A 12,883-nucleotide genomic window follows, 5' to 3' on the forward strand; every position below is an offset into this window, starting at 1 on the left:
AATCATTTTACAGGAAAAAAAGCTTATTTTACGTTGTCCTGTAAGTTATTTTCCATTAATCAAGCTGTCTTTTGTGAAACAAATACAAGAAAATGCATAAAACATTTTCCATAAAACCTTTTACATGTAAACAAACAGACCCTTAACATATTATTTTATTGAATTTTTTAAAACTCGAATATATACAAAGTTAAATTATCTTTTGCATATGTATTTTTGTTCGAAATACCATATACCTTTTTCAATATATATTAAAATTAATATAAAAATTATAGTTAGTATATAATTTTTATCAGTAAATAATATTATGCACACAACACAGCCATATAAAGCTGAAAAATAAAATTAATATTTACTTAATAAAGATTATATTAAAATAATAACTATTGATAAAATTTTGGTTTAACTCAAAATTGATATTTAAATTATACCCTTTTTCATCTTAGTACTTCAACTCTTTTTTTTTGGTTACAAGTGATATATAAACTATTTTTTCCCTAAGTTAGTACCTCCGTTAGTCAAACCGCTAAATTCATTTACAAAAAAGGTTTAACCCATAATTTGGTATTAAACTATGCATTTTTCCGATTTTGGTACCTAAACATTTTTTGTGCCCATTTTACACAAAATGTTATATCCATTAAAAAATTTCAACCAATAATAATTTGCCATGTTATATAAACTTATGAAGTGTATATATTTTTAATTATTTTAATTTACTTTTTCTTTTACATCATTTCTCTATTTATTTATTTTTTTCCTTTTTTTTTCTCTTTTCTTTTATAATGTATGCCAATACTAACGATGCTCGAAAATCGCCTTTATGAGGTCGAAATGTTTGTGATTAACTCGGGTATTAACTGTTCAGGCAGATTCAGATATAGTTGGCATGCCATAGGATAAGAGTTTAGGGTTACTTTGACTACGAGTTAATGAGGCATTGAGCGCCAAATTTTCTTCGGTTATACCGATGAGGCACTAGGTGTCAAACTTATTAATAAGCGTTGGGCGCAACTATTTGCTTCGAATTTATTCGATGAGGTACTGGGTGCCAAACTGGTGTATTGGTTGGATCCGTGTTAATAATGATTTAAAAAATAAAAACAAAATGTTTATAATTGAAATGATTATATTGAATAAGTCCTCACATTCATGTGTTTGGAAAGAATCTACATGAGATGTAATTGTTATTGAAATATCAAATGGATGAGAAATATAAATGAAATGTGAAATGGGATATTCAATGGTGAAATGAGTTGAAATATTGATAAAAATGTTTATTGAAATCTTGGATTTGGAAATTGAGATGGAATGTACCATCATATGAAATGAGATATCTAATAATATGTGAAGGAGATTTGCTTGTTATAACATTAGTAAAATGTATTAGATTTAAACAATGAATCTATGAATTGACATGTTAATTGCATAACATCATCTAATTTAAACTTGCGCATTTTAAATGTATTATGTTATGTTTTAATGTTTGGATTATATAAATACCATTGAGTTATACTCAGCGTATGATTTTGTTTTCTGTGCGTAGGTTAGGTACTTTACGATTTGATTATCGACTCAACATCCAGCGACAATCCTGGACTCAAGTGTTGGTGATATTTTCATTTTGGTCTTGGCATGTACCTCTGGTGTCATTTGGGCATGTAATGTTTCATTTTGGATTATTGTGGCATTTTGAGATTCATGTATATAAAAATATATGGATGTGTTGGGTATGGTCATGTTAAGGTTATAATGTTGAAGTAATTTGACATATATGCTTAATGGTTTAATTGGTGTGTGGATATTGTATTAGGTGATGTGTTTTGGTTGGCACATGGTTATGAAAATGATGGATGGTATGCTTGTGCTGGATTTGTAATAACTGGTAAGATTTTGTGCATGTTTTTGTGGTTGAATTTGGGTTATTCAATATGACTTATAGGTTAAATGATGCATGCTAGGTTGAACATGTTGAGGTGCCTTTAAAGGAATATTGGCATGGTTTGAATATGATAAATTGGTTGATTTTGAATTGTTGTTTGAGGTGTCAATTGTTGCATATTGGTTAGACATTTAGGATGATTGCTATAAGTGATATTTTTTTTGTATGATATTGATGTTTTTAAATTAGTTGTGATATGGTATAATGGTTGCTTGAGGCCTAAGTGAATTAAGGTTAGAAAACTTATATTGAAAGGTATTTTCAAGTACACACGACCTGATACACGACTTGGAACATGACTGTGTGGTCTGTAGGTTTTGAATGATTTTTGATGCAAACAGCTATAGTGTAACTTTGTTACATGGCCTGCTGACACAACTATGTGACATATTTTGAGTATTTGCACTTTTGACCCACATGGCTTTAGTGAGTTAGACGGTTTGTTCGCATGGCTATGTGACTCCAGCCCCACATGAAATCAGGTTGTTACACGGCTTGCCCACATGGCCGTGTGTCTTGAGCCTCAGCCTTTCACACGGTGTAACACCCTGCCTGGCGAAGCCTTAGTGCCTAGATACTGTTTAGGAAAACAAGACGATTGAGATAAGTTTTGAATATATATAGTGTTAGAACTAGACTAGGTGTAAGAACCCTTTGAGCATGCCTGTGACGCCTTGATGTTGGTGGACACTAGGTTGGCACATAGTGATAAAGAATTGTGTCTGGTAAGGAAGGATTCACCCAAAAGCTTTGATGGCACATAGAGCGGGTGAACTCTGTTATGGATAAGGGAAACAATCTTTATGATGCAAGTTTACATTAGTAGTGTAGAATATCCTATAAGATTGGCTTTGAGCCAGTCAAGATGGAAGGAACAATAGTTAGGAACCAAGCAAATGAGAACCGAGATAGTTAAGGACCAAAGGTAGATACTTGATTAGTTTTCTTGGAAATTATAGATTTGGATAAGACCACCCAATGACTGATGTGACGTTTAACAAGTTTCAATAAAAACTTGGGTTGAGTTAAGTGTTTAAGATAGGTTAAGAAGAAAATATGTTCTTTCTTCCTTTTCTTGAAGATAATAGGACTAGAAGAAATGTGAGATACTCTTCTAAGTTAAGTATGAGACCGTGATGTTTGAACCAGATTTCCTTAAAAATAGGATAACGCCAGGTATTTGGGTGAGCTCTGAACTTAAATAAGTAAACTAAGTGTTACTTCAAATGGTGAAGTGTTGTCCGCCCCACTGATGCTCTTGGCATGTTAAGTGGGCACATAACTAATATTGGACTATGGCAAGAAACTACTTTAGAAGGGAATAAATCATTAGGAAAAAGAAGTCTAGTAAGGTATTAAGGAAACTCGGATAATAGGGTCATCGCCAAGAAGGCATGACGCGCCAAGCGTGATTAGTTAAGATACCAGCTACGCTCTAATGTAATGACTAAGGACGAATGATGGATTAAGGTCTAAGGGTATATTATGTAAATATATGTATTCTTATACACGCCTCTTTATAGTTGTGAAACATTTATCTAGTGGATTGTAAAGATTGGGACGCGTGTCAAATATTCATAGGGACAAAGGTAAAATATCAAGGTAACTGGAACGACGAAAATGTGCAAGTGTGCACAATCGAAACAAGTAATAAAGTGATAAGTAAATGTAGAGTTATCGTACCTACAGGGACTGTAAAAAGGAATATTTATGAAATTAATGTTAAAACACTTTGGTGATGGAAAATATTTTGGTTTAAAGATGATTAAAAACTAAGGGTTAAAAACTAAGTAAAAAAGAATTTAAAAATAAAAAGGTTTTAATGCACGATTTCAAATAAGGTTTAATCAAGATGATATAATTGTGTTGGATTAATTACATTACTTTAACTTAGAATTATTAAACTTATGTTTATACTGCTACGAACAAATTCACGGCAACTCGGTAATTTGCTAACTACTGCTCATACATACTTATTAAATTAATCAATCTCTTAAACATTTTTCAATGTCAATCCAAGTGATTAATCAATCTTCACAAGCATATAAAAGATCAAGTGAGGTAACAGAGTATTTCTACCTTGAAACAGTTTAATCACAATAATCTTGCAAGTTATGCTAGGCATATGTATCGCCAAATACAATGCTAAATTAACTTCAGCTACCATAGAAGAATAAACATGCACTGATTAAGTATTGTGTCAATTAATTACAATTTCAATATGATTTAATAATTAATTCATTAGTTATCTAACAATTAATATTGCAAGAATAACTTAGGCATGATTTTACTTAATCAAGCATCTTACCGAGGCGTATAACAGCACAAACACAATTTCAATAATTCAAGCAGGCAAAATATAATCAACCCAACAGAGATTAAATTCAAGCTGGATTGATTAAAATAACCATTTCAATACCATAAATATTTAAACATATTTGTCAAAACAACAATGAAATTTAAAAAGATAGGGAACAAGAAGCAAATCCGATGTTTCTCCGTGGCTTGACTGATTACTCCATTCTTCGTTCCCCGTTGTACTCGGCTATCAAGGTGGCTTATGAAAACTTTAATTTCTGCTAAAAAATGGCTGATGAGGACCTCTTTCCTAAGAGAAGAAATCAACACTTGAACAAAAAGGAAAATGGGAAGGAAAAGTTGAGAGAAAGTGAGAGAGGAGAAGAGAGAATGAGAGTGTGAGGGATGATTTGAATGATCAGCAAGGGGTGGCTTTTATAGCTGATTATGGCTGCTAAAAAAAGAAAATTCCATCAGCCAAAGAGACCCCCATTTGCTGGCCACACACATGGCAAAGTTGAGAGATTCAACTTTGTTAAAAATAGCCTGTGGCAAATCTATAAAGCCACATTTTTTGGAGGGGTTTGAATGCAAGGTTGAAAGTTCTTCAAGGGCTTATTTGAAAGCTTATTTAGTCAGCTAAAGTGCTGATTTGGGTCAGAATATGGACGGTTCTGGGCAGCCCAATTGGTGGCTGGTTCGGTTCACTAGATTCGGTTCAACTAGACCCTTTTTTTCCATAATTAATTAATAATAATTTATTTAACTCAAATTAAATTGGAAATAAATTAAAATGAATTATATTATGAATTAACACACATTTTTGGACCATCTTAGGTTGGAAATAAATTTTCCTCGATGCTTCAAATTGCTTCTCAGTTTTATTCTTCGAGCATTGTCTATCGAGCTAATTTTCGCCCTTTGTGCGAATCTATCGAAAATAGTCAAAATTAATCAAAATTAACTATAAAATTAATTAAAATTCATCATGTTCATATTTTTAACATAATTTAATTATTTTATAATATTTAATTATTTTTTGACAAGAATTTAACCGAAATAGCATGGTTTTAAGTTAAAAAGGGCATGTAAAAACACATAAATTTTCATGTTTCCACACCCCCAAACTTAATTCATTGCTCGTCCCGAGTAATGCACAAATTTGAAAAGAATTTTCTTGAAAACACTTTTTGAAAAACTCCTTCAGAACAACATTCTTCCCAAAATTATGAAATCAATATACTTATGCTCAAAAACAAGAAATTTGATAATTATGCTACTCAAGTATATATATCGTTCAAATTAATCTAAAAAATTACTACAATAGCAAAATTAGACTAATTGCTTCTTAATAAAGACATGTTAATCCCTACCAATTTGATTTTAATCCCTTATTCAAAATTAAACTACAATCATTGAGCTTAATTGATGTCTTCATATGTTGAACAAAACAATTTCTCTCCACTAATGTAGGTAACATTGGAACTTTGAATCAATAGGTCTTTAACAAGGTTGTAACGTGGCTAGGCTTAGGGGTAGGTAAAAGATAGATAATTTTAGGTTTAAAAAAAACCCTAGACTCAGCTTGTATCGGACCTTTCGAAATAATTACCTTCAATACATCAACTTTTCTTTCCTTTTCACATACTCTTTAGTGCAATTTACTTCAAATACATATGCTTTTTTTTTCGAGTATTTTACTGCATGTACTACAATTTTTAGAGCATTTCATACTTCTTTGCAACTTCCCAAAACTCATTTTCAAAGAATACTCTGAATAGTACTGAGTCTAGTGTTTGGGACATTTTTAAGATAATTAAGAAAGGTGATGGCTAACTTTGTAAGGGTTCAAATAAAATTAGGCCATAAAGTCTCAAAGTTGGGTTTCAAAGGATAAAAATTCCATCATGGTTGGCTTGAAAGGCTCAAACGGACCAAACAACAGTTGCCTAAATCATTTTCAACGTTCCATGCTTCCTAAGATTTCGCCTCAAGAAACTACTAAGTCAATTCTAAAGACTTAAACTTTCATGCATGCCTAACTTTCCTAAAGAACTAAAATTTTATGGTATGATTTGCATGCTTTATTAGAAATACATTTCATGTCATTATTAAGCTAACATAACAATTTATTGAAATAATCAAAATTTATTCATACTTAAATTTAGCATACTTAACAAAATTCAAATTTATTGAACAAAAATATATCATATTCACAATTAAAAGAAAAATTTTATTCTGAGTGGAATTAATATCAATTTTCGGTCCCCCCAACTTAAAATGAACAATGTCCTCATTGTTTAAAGTGAATAGATACTATACACCAGGTAGGATTCCAGAAAAGAAGAGGTGAGTCAATTTGACTGCTTAAGTACCAAGCTCTTCCTAGATCCAATCCTAGACATGTATATACCTATTGCGACACTTTAGACTTTACTACTTGTCCATATTTACTTTTGATTCCCATCTCTTATTTTATTGTGCAGAAAAAAAAATCCTAATTAATCCTAATTCTAAGCTAAGTTGATAAAAGATAATATATAAATTATAAATAATATAATTATATATTAAAGTTTATCAAATTATTAATAATATTAAAGATATTTATTCTAGATGCTTTTGAAAATATTCAAAAGAAAGTCACCTAGTTTTTTATTATTTACGAAAAGAGCAACTAAATTTTAAAAATAATTCAATTAAGTCCCTAGACTTAATAAAATTTAAAATTGAGTTGCAAATTAAAACTTGGATCAAAATTGACCCTTTTATTTGAAACTAAAATTTATTTTTCCGTTTAGGGATAATTTCTTGAAAATTATGTCAAAATAAATTCCGGGAAAGATTGGAGGGGTCACAAACGGTCCCGCTTAAGTTCCAATCTCCTAGATAGAATTTATTTAAACATACTTTACCCGAAAATATACCCTAAATCATTTATTCAAAAAGAAAAACGAAAAATTTAGTATCCGATAAAATGAACAAGATTTTATCTCGTTCAATTTTATCTCTCCAATAATGTTTCAGGCGCTGAGCATTAACTCGGAAATTACCTCCCTTACCTTGGAGTTCAACAACTCCGTATGGATAGACTTGGTGAATCGTTAATGGATCGGACCAACGTGATTTTAGCTTACCTGGAAAGAACTTCAATATGGAATTGAACAACAAGACTTGCTGACCTGCTTCAAATTTTCAAACTCGAATGTGGTTGTCATGCCATTTCTTGAGTCTTTCTTTAAGTACTTTGGCATTTTCATATGAGAACATTCGGAACTCTTCTAACTCATTGAGTTGGAACATCCGTTTCTCTTTCACGAGCTTAGGATCCAAATTAAGCCGTTGAAGAGCCCAGTAAGCTTTGTGCTCTAACTCCAATGGTAGACGGCAGGCTTTTCCAAAGACCAATCTATAGGGTGACATCCCTAACGGTGTCTTGCATGCTGTTCTGTAAGCCCATAAAGCATCATCTAATCTTGTGGACCAATCTCGTCGGTTCGGGTAGACTACCTTATCAAGTATGCCTTTGATCTCCTTATTTGCCAGTTTAGCTTGCCCGTTTGTCTGCGGATGGTAAGCTGTTGCAACCTTGTGTTTCATTCCGTGCTTGTCTAATAACCATTTTAACCACTTGTTCACAAAGTGGGATCCTTCATCACTGATGATAGCTCTTGGGGTTCCAAACCTTGTGAACACATGTTTCTGCAGAAACTTCATCACAACCTTAGCATCGTTTCTCGGATATGCCTCAGCCTCGACCCACTTAGACACATAGTCTACTGCTTCTAGTATGTACTTGTGACCGCAAGACGGAGGAAAAGGACCAAGAAAGTCAATACCCCATACATCGAATAACTTTACCTCAATGATGTTTGTTCGAGGCATCTCATTTCTGTTGGTGACATTTCCAACCCTTTGACATCGATCACAGCTCTTCACGTAAGCATATGCATCCTTGAATAGTGTTGGCTAAAAAATCGACTTGCGATTACTTTGGCATTGTCGTGTACCTCCGAAGTGTCCCCCACTTGGAGCTGAGTGACAGTGGTATAAAATCTTCAGTATTTTATCTTCTGCCATACATCTCCTGATCATCTGATCTGCACACTTTTTAAAGACATATGGCTCTTCCCAGAAATAGTACTTCACATCGTGAAGAAACTTTTTCCTTTTTTGATACGTCTTATCAATTGGCATCAAACCACAAGCTAAATAGTTAGCAATATTAGCAAACCAATGGGTATTATAAACATGATTTACCTTTAGGATATGTTCGTCTGCAAACGTCTCCTGAATTGGTATAAGAGGAGAATTCCCTTCTTGTGGCTTCAATCTGGACAAGTGATCTGCTACTTGATTTTTAACTCCCTTCCGATCTTGAATTTCTAGACCGAACTCTTGAAGTAGAAGTACCCATCAGATCAACCTTGGCTTAGCATCTTTCTTCGCAAGTAAATACCTAATTGTCGAGTGGTCCGTATAGACAGTCACTTTGGTACCTACAAGATAAGATCGAAACTTGTCGAAAGCAAACACAATAGCAAGTAACTCTTTTTCTATTACCGTATAATTCAATTGAGCTCCTGTTAGGGTTCAACTTGCATAGTAGATGGGATGAAAAACTTTGTTCCTTCGCTGGCCCAAGATAGCTCCAATTGCGAAGTCACTTGTGTCACACATCAATTCGAATGGCAAATCCCAGTCTGGTGTGATGATTATGGGTACCGTGACTAATCGACTCTTCAAATCGTTGAAGGCTTTTAAGCATTCGTCATCAAACTTGAATATAGAGTCCTTCTCCAATAATTTGCATAAGGGTTTAGCAACTTTAGAGAAGTTCTTGATAAATCTTCGATAAAAACTAGCGTGACCCAAAAAGCTCCTAATACCCTTTACAGATGTAAGAGGTAGGAGTTTCTCAATAACGTCTACCTTTGCTTTATCTACCTCGATCTCATGTCTCGTTATCTGATGCCCTAGAACAACTCCTTCTCGTACCATAAAATGACACTTTTCCTAGTTGAGTACAAGATTCATTTCTTCGTATCGCCTTAGTACCTTAGTTAGATTGGCTAAGCAATCATTGTAAGTATCTCCGAATATTGAAAAATCGTCCATAAAAACTTCCAAATATTTCTCAACCATGTTAGTAAAAATAGACATCATACATATTTGAAATGTAGCGGGTGTATTAAATAAACCAAATAACATGCGTCTAAATGCAAACGTATCGTACGGACAGGTGAATGTCATTTTGTGTTGATCTTCTGGTGCTACTATAATCTGATTATACCCTGAGTATACATTGAGAAAATAGTAGTAATCTCGTCCTGCCAGTCTATCCAGCATCTGGTCCAAGAACGGCAAAGGAAAATGATCTTTCCTAGTCGTATTGTTCAGCTTCTGGTAATCGATGCAGATTCTCCATCCTGTAACCGTTCTAGTCGATATCAACTCGTTATTCTCGTTCTCTACGACAGTGATACCTCTTTTTTTGGCACGCACTGGACCGGACTTACCCATGAACTGGTTCCAGCCCCTTGGTTACTCTAGGAAAAATTCGGGTGATTTCGCCACGATGAGTTATAAAAGTTGGCCATTGATAATTGTTGGCCATTGATTTCGCCATGGTGATTTCGCCACGATTTTTTGGCCATTGATAATTGTTGCTGGCAATCCCCTCAATAGTTTTGTAAGCCTCATTATAAGACTTAGAAAGGAGAGCACCGTTAGCAGAGGCGTCCAATACCATTCTCGTGTAAGCGTTGAGACCATTATAGAATGTCTCAAGTTGAATACAATGTGGGATTCCATGATGAGGGCACTTTCGTAATAACTCTTTGTACCTTTCCCATGCCTCATACAGTGACTCATCATCCATTTGTTGGAAGGTAGTGATCTCATTCCGCAACTTGGCATTCTTGCCCGGTGGGAAATACTCCATGAGGAATCTCTCAGCTAACTCTTGCCATGTAAAAATGGAGTTCGGTGGCAATGAGTTCAACCAGGCACGAGCTCTGTCCCTTAGCGAATATGGGAACAACTACAGTCGTAATGCATCTTCAGGTACTCCGGCTAACTTGAAAGAATCGCTCACTTCCATAAATAGTCTTAAGTGAAGATGAGGATCTTCAGTAGGCATTCCACTGAATTGGCCCACAGTCTGAAGCATCTCTAACATGACTGGCTTCAGCTCGAATTGTTGCGCCTCAATTTCGGGTCTCCTAATACCCGAATTAAGATCGTTAAATACTGGCACGACATACTGTCGTAAAGCTCTATCCCTATCATCAGCAATAAGGATAGGATTCTAAGCAAGGTTTGCTCCATTTCCTTGATTCATATTCTCAAAGTTTATCTCTTCGGTCCTTCTCTGGTTCACTTGTCTTCTTCGCTGTCGAAAGGTTCATTCTATTTTAGGGTCCACAGGGAGTAAGTTGATAATCTGGTCAATACTCATAAACACCTGAAATAATCATAAAAAGATTAAGTAAGTAAATATTTAAATAGGAAAATAAATAAACCAAAATGTAAAAACAAATTCACAAATATTGGCTTTTTTTAAAAGAGTCCCCGGCAACGGCGCCAAAAACTTGGAATGACGAAAATGTGCAAGTGTACACAATCGCAACAAGTAATAAAGTGACAAGTAAATGTCGAGTTATCGTACCAACAGGGACTGTAAAATGGAATATTTATGAAATTAATGTTAAAACACTTTGGTGATGGAAAATATTTTGGTTTAAAGATGATTAAAAACTAAGGGTTAAAAACTAAGTAAAAAAGAATTTAAAAATAAAAAGGTTCTAATGCACGATTTCAAATAAGGTTTAATCAAGATGATATAATTGTGTTGGATTAATTACATTCCTTTAACTTAGAATTATTAAACTTATGTTTATACTGCTACGAACAAATTCACGGCAACTCGGTAATTTGCTAACTACGGCTCATACATACTTATTAAATTAATCAATCTCTTTAACATTTTTCAATGTCAATCCAAGCGATTAATCAATCTTCACAAGCATATAAAAGATCAAGTGAGGTAACAGATTATTTTTACCTTGAAACAGTTTAATCACAATAATCTTGCAAGTTATGCAAGGCATATGTATCGCCAAATACAATGCTAAATTAACTTCAGCTACCATAGAAGAATAAACATGCACTGGTTAAGTATTGTGTCGATTAATTACAATTTCAATATGATTTAATAATTAATTCATTAGTTATCTAACAATTAGTATTGCAAGAATAACTTAAGCATGATTTTACTTAATCAAGCATCTTACCGAGACGTATAAAAGCACAAACACAATTTCAATAATTCAAGCAGGCAAAATATAATCAACCTAACACGGATTAAATTCAAGCTAGATTGATTAAAATAACCATTTCAATAGCATAAATATTCATAAACATGTTTTTCAAAACAACAATGAAATTTAAAAAGATAGGGAACAAGAAGCAAATCCGATGTTTCTCCGTGGCTTGACTGATTGCTCCGTTCTTCGTTCACCGTTGTACTCGGCTATCAAGGTGGCTTATGAACACTTTAATTGCTACTCAAAAATGGCTGATGAGGACCTCTTTCCCAATATAAGAAATTGACACTTGAACAAAAGGGAAAATGGGAAGGAAAAGTTGAGAGAAAGTGAGAGAGGAAAAGAGAGAATGATAGTGTGAGGGATGATTTGAATGATCAACAAGGGGTGACTTTTATAGCTGATTGTGGCTGCTAAAAATAGAAAATTCCATCAGTCAAAGATATCCCCCTTGTCTGGCCACACACATGGCAAAGTTGAGAGATTCAACTTTGTTAAAAATAGCCTGGGGCAAATCCATAAAGCCACATTTTTTGGAGGGGTTTGAATGCAAGGTTGAAAGTTCTTCAAGGGTTTCTTTGCAAGCTTATTTAGTCAGCTAAAATGCTGATTTAGGTCAGCATATGGAAGGTTCTGGGCAGCCCAATTGGTTGCTGGTTCGGTTCACTAGATTCGGTTCAACGAATGCGGTTCAACTAGACTATTTTTTTACATAATTAATTAATAATAATTTATTTAGCCCAAATTAAATTGGGAATAAATTAAAATTAATTATATTATGAATTAACACACATTTTTTGACCATCTTAGTCTGGAAATAAATTTGCCTCGATGCTTCAAATTGCTTCTCGATTTTATTCTTCGAGCATTGTCTGCTGAGCCGATTTTCGCCCTTTGTGCGAATATGTCGAAAATAGTCAAAATTAATCAAAATTAACTATAAAATTAATTAAAATTCATCATGTTCATATTTTTAACATAATTTAATTATTTTATAATATTTAATTATTTTTCGACAAGAATTTAACCAAAATAGCATGATTTTAAGTTAAAAAGGGCATGTAAAAACACATAAATTTTCGTATTTCTAGTAACCCGGGTAAGCAATGGCGGACCTTTCTCTTACTTCTTCAAGAAGTAATCTTTGTTTATAAAAAGGGGAGAAACACAGAGAATTCCTCTCATCGTTTAAGCTGAGTTAGAAATATGTATCTAGGCTTTGAGATTCCCCTTTTTAAGGTAAGATCTACAACCTTACATACTAAGCTGTTAAGAAGCTGCTCGATTTAACTGGGTAAAGTAAGTATGGTAAAGTCTT

General features: G+C 33.6%; 1 non-coding gene across 1 annotated transcript; it reads left to right on the forward strand.

Annotated features, from left to right (window-relative positions):
- Positions 1-10,044: 10,044 nt before the first annotated feature.
- LOC128040752 (small nucleolar RNA R71) lies at positions 10,045-10,150 on the forward strand. The gene has a single exon (XR_008195558.1). It is a non-coding gene; the product is annotated as a small nucleolar RNA R71 (small nucleolar RNA).
- Positions 10,151-12,883: the final 2,733 nt, after the last annotated feature.

Source organism: Gossypium raimondii, chromosome 4 (assembly GCF_025698545.1).
Source record: "Gossypium raimondii isolate GPD5lz chromosome 4, ASM2569854v1, whole genome shotgun sequence".
Classification (NCBI taxonomy): domain Eukaryota; kingdom Viridiplantae; phylum Streptophyta; class Magnoliopsida; order Malvales; family Malvaceae; genus Gossypium; species Gossypium raimondii.